Source organism: Rhincodon typus, unplaced genomic scaffold (genome assembly GCF_021869965.1).
Source record: "Rhincodon typus isolate 14 unplaced genomic scaffold, sRhiTyp1.1 hic_rhity00010301, whole genome shotgun sequence".
Taxonomy (NCBI): Eukaryota; Metazoa; Chordata; class Chondrichthyes; order Orectolobiformes; family Rhincodontidae; genus Rhincodon; species Rhincodon typus.
Window position 1 is genome coordinate 3,532 of NW_025975939.1, and position 4,148 is coordinate 7,679.

Consider the following 4,148-nt stretch of genomic DNA (forward strand, 5'->3'; position numbering starts at 1 on the left):
ACTAACGTTGCGTAAGCAACATAAGTCTTTTTGCAAAACGAAAAGCTGAGATCTGAGATGCTGCTGACGACAAAGAAACTTTCTCGTTGAAAAGCGGGAACAATCCGGCTCACAAGTTTTAATTCAAATCTATTTGTCATGAGCTTCGTGACAAGCACTTCAGCAGAGTCACAACACGAGTAAAAATGTCTGTGAGCGAGCTTGAAGAAACAGAGCGTGCGTCTGTAGAATCTGAGGTGCTTCTCAGCATAACGATCAATACGACATGCAAAAAGCGGGTTGGTGGCTTTGTGCCTGAAATTGCTTGTTTCGGGTCTTTGTAGGCAATTTGGATTGCAGGTCAAACGGTTATCTTGAATATGTGCGATTCTACCATTGACTATGATCAATGGTAAAGTCAGAAATGTGGAGGCAGCCAATGCCGTGATCGTCATGGGTAAAGAGATGAGGTTACTCAAGGGGATGCAGCACCGTGGTGGTCGGTTAGCTCAGTTGGTTAGAGCGTGGTACTAATAACCCCAAGGTCATGGGTTCGATCCCCATACTGACCAAGTGTGTCGAGTGGCGTTGCTCGGTGCTACTTTGTGCTCTCGTCGGAGGTTTGTGGTGCGGTCTCTACTTTTGCCCTTCGATATCGGCACGCAAGTGAGGTCTGTAACTGGGTATTTTCGCTGCTGCGCCGCAGATTGCGATCGGAGCAGTTTCGTTTGATCTGATTCACCCCGCAGCTGAGATCCTGCATTTTCACACAATTTGCCAATGTACCGCCACAAAACAGTAAACCTCCACTGCACAATGTCACATTCAAAAGCGACAGTGTAACTAATTACTAACCGGACCCAGGATCACAACTTTGACCAGTGCAGCAAACGGATCAGGGCTCACTGCTCCTCACCAATTTATGAAAATAACAGGAAAAAAATGCTGTAGAAACTAGGCAGACCTGGCATAATCTGGAAGAGAAGCAGAGTTAGTGTTTCGAATTGAAAGAAACTATTCAAAATTCTTTTGCCTGATGTCTATTAGCACTTTTCCCACGACTGCCAGTGGAACTAACTTTCCTGGTCAGGCCTCAAGAGTCTGCATTGAAGGTAACAATTAAGCCTCTTCTGGAGTTGACAAGGCTTGTATCACATTCTGCGGAAGCGTCACTGGACTTGAAACGTTAACTCCGATTTTATTTTTCTCAACACATACTGCCAGAACCGATGTGATTTTCCAGCAACTTATGCTTTTGTCCGTGAATGACAGCATCGCAGTTCTTTCGGTTTTTACTGATAAAGAAATTTTACCGTTCGGGAGCCGAAAGTATCTGGTTCACCAGTTTCAACTGAAATCTATTTGGCGTGAGCTTCGTGACAAGTACCTCAGCAGAGTCTAAACGCGAGTGAAAATGTCTGTGAGCGAGCTTGAATTAACATAGCGTGCGTGTGTAGAATGTGAGGTGCTTCTCAGCACAACGATCAATACGACATGCATAAAGCGGGTTGGTGGCTTTGTGCCTGAAATTGCTTGTTTCGGGTCTTTGTAGGCGATTTGGATTGCAGGTCAAACGGTTATCTTGAATATGTGCGATTCTACCATTGATTATGAACTGAACAATGTTAAATCAGAAATTTGAAGGCAGCCAATGCCGTGATCGTCATGAGTAAACAGATGACGTTACTCAAGAGGGCGAGTCGTCGTGTTGGTTGGTCAGCTCCGCTGGTTTTCGGTGTTACTTATAACGTCATGTCGTGAGCTCGATCTCTATACTAACCGTGTGCGTCGGACCCGTATTGCTAGTTTCGTGCTTTGCGTTCTGATCAGAGGCGTGTGGTGCAGTCTCTGCTTTTTCCCTTCGCCATCGGCACGCAATTGAGATATGCTTCCGGGTGTTTTCGCTGCTGCACCGCAGTCTGCGATCGGAGTAATTTCGTTTGTTCTGATTGACCCCGCAGCTGAGATGCTGCTTTTTTACACAACTTGCCAATGCGCAGCCACAAAACAGAAAACCTCCACTGCACAATGTCACTTTCAAAAGCGGCAGTGTAAGCAATTACTTACCGGACCGATGATCTCAACTTTGCCCAGTGCAGCAAACGGATCAGGGCTCACTGCTCCTCACAAACTTATGAAAATAACAGGAAAAAGAATTTCTGTACAAACTAAGCTGACCTGGCATAATCTGGTAGAGAAGCAGAGTTATTGTTTCAAATCGAAATAAACTATTCAAAATTATTTTGCCGGATGTCTATCACCACCTTTCCCACGACTGCCAATTGAACGAACTTCCCTTGTCTTGCATCAAGCGTCTGCATTGAAGCTAACAAATAAGCCTCTCCCGGAGTTGACAAGGCTTATATCAAGTTCTGCGGAAGCATCACTGGACTTGAAACGTGAACTCTGATTTTTTTTTTCACAGATGCTGCCAGACATGCTGAGCTTTTCCAACAACTTCACGAGCAAAAACGGAATTTGCTGGAACTGACCGATATCATTGAGTGCAGCTTTTTTCGAAAATCTGATTGGGGTGTTTGTCAAAATGAAGGCAAGCAGCCGGGGTGTGCCCACGATTTGCGGTGTCGTCACTATAATGGTCTGAATCACAAACCTGTTATAGCTGTTCCTAAAGTAAGTCAATTCCCCATTGCTTGGGGAGAAAAGACACCAAACAGCTTCAACAACAGCCTTTTCCCTTACTGTCTCCGTGCTCCCATGAGCCTGCTGTTTGCGCCCTTTCTCTTTTCATCCAGCGTTTGCCCATTGCCGGATGTATTTACCCAGTTACTTCCTCTGGCAAGCAGTGCTTTGCATTTGATTCAGAGAACGTGATTGGGAAGCTGCCCCTGTCTGCACAACCCGACAGTGTCACAGCACCCATGAGGAATAGAAACAGTTTGAGATATTGTATTTAGATTGAAGGGTTTACTGTTAGTTTGTGGGAAATCACTGTCGAGGAAGCAAATTAAACTGGCAGATCAGCATACAAGAGTTTACGGTATAGTGGATCCTTGGAGAAAATATGAACAGCACAGGGCCATTTCAAAACACCGACTCCTGTTAATGGTTCAAGCGCGCTTCCACTACACAAGGAATGCGCTTGCTCGCTGTATAGTAAAAGCTCGCTGAAGGTAGACAAATATTCACATGTTCATTCCACACATGTTCAGGAGATGCACAATGACAGGCCGACAAAGCTGTTGAGAGAGCCATCAACTCACTGATATCATAAAATGATCAGTTATGTAAAGGTGCCTTCTCTCTGACATGAATCATAGAATCCAATCAGTGTGGAAACAGGCCCTTCGGCCCAACTTAGTCCACACCGAACCTCACAGCATCCCTCCCAGACCCATCCCCCTATAAAACCCACCTAATCCACACATCCCTGCACACTACAGGCAATTTAGTACGGCCAATCCACCGAGCCAACACATCTTTGGACTGAGGGAGGAAACCGGACCACCCGGAGGAAATCCACGCAGACACGGGGAGAATGTACAAACTCCACACGGACAGTCGCCTGAGGGTGGAATCGAACCCAAGTAATTATATCCGAAAATTCTGTAAAACATGCGGACCAGAAGGATGTAACTATCCAGTGTCTTTGTGCTGAAAGAGAAACGGAACACTTACTTAAGCCCACTTTCCAGAATTGCAGCTGTTGGCATGCAGTTGTTGAACATGAGTGGAAAATCCAGGGAGGTTTTAAATGAATTCAGTGTTTCTGTCTGTTCTATATTTCAGGCAGTGAGGTCCATATAACTATCACTTTCTAGCTGAAAAAAAAGTGTTTGTCCTTGTCCCCTAAATCTTTCTGACTCCATTAGTTTATATCCAATTTCAAAACTTCCCATACAACTCTCGGTATTCTCTCTTTAATTGCGCATTCCATTGCCTTGTTGGACTTCCTCAAATACATCATCCTTTCCCGGGTTGAATTCCATTCGTCATTTTTCTGCTCACCTGACCAGTCTATTGATATCTTCCTGCACTCTACATCGCCCCTCTTCATACTCAATGAAGTTAACAAGTCTTGTGTCTCCTGCAAACTTCTTAACCATGCCTCTGATATTGATTCACAAATCATTAAACATATCTGCAGGCCAATGAGGGGCATTTCACGACAACCTATAAAATACCAACAGGACTAGGTAAGGCAAACA

General features: G+C 44.9%; 1 non-coding gene across 1 annotated transcript; it reads left to right on the forward strand.

The window, feature by feature from the left end:
• The first annotated feature begins 477 nt into the window (after positions 1-477).
• Positions 478-551, forward strand: trnai-aau. Its single transcript has one exon. It is a non-coding gene; the product is annotated as a tRNA-Ile (tRNA).
• The last annotated feature ends 3,597 nt before the right edge of the window (positions 552-4,148 follow it).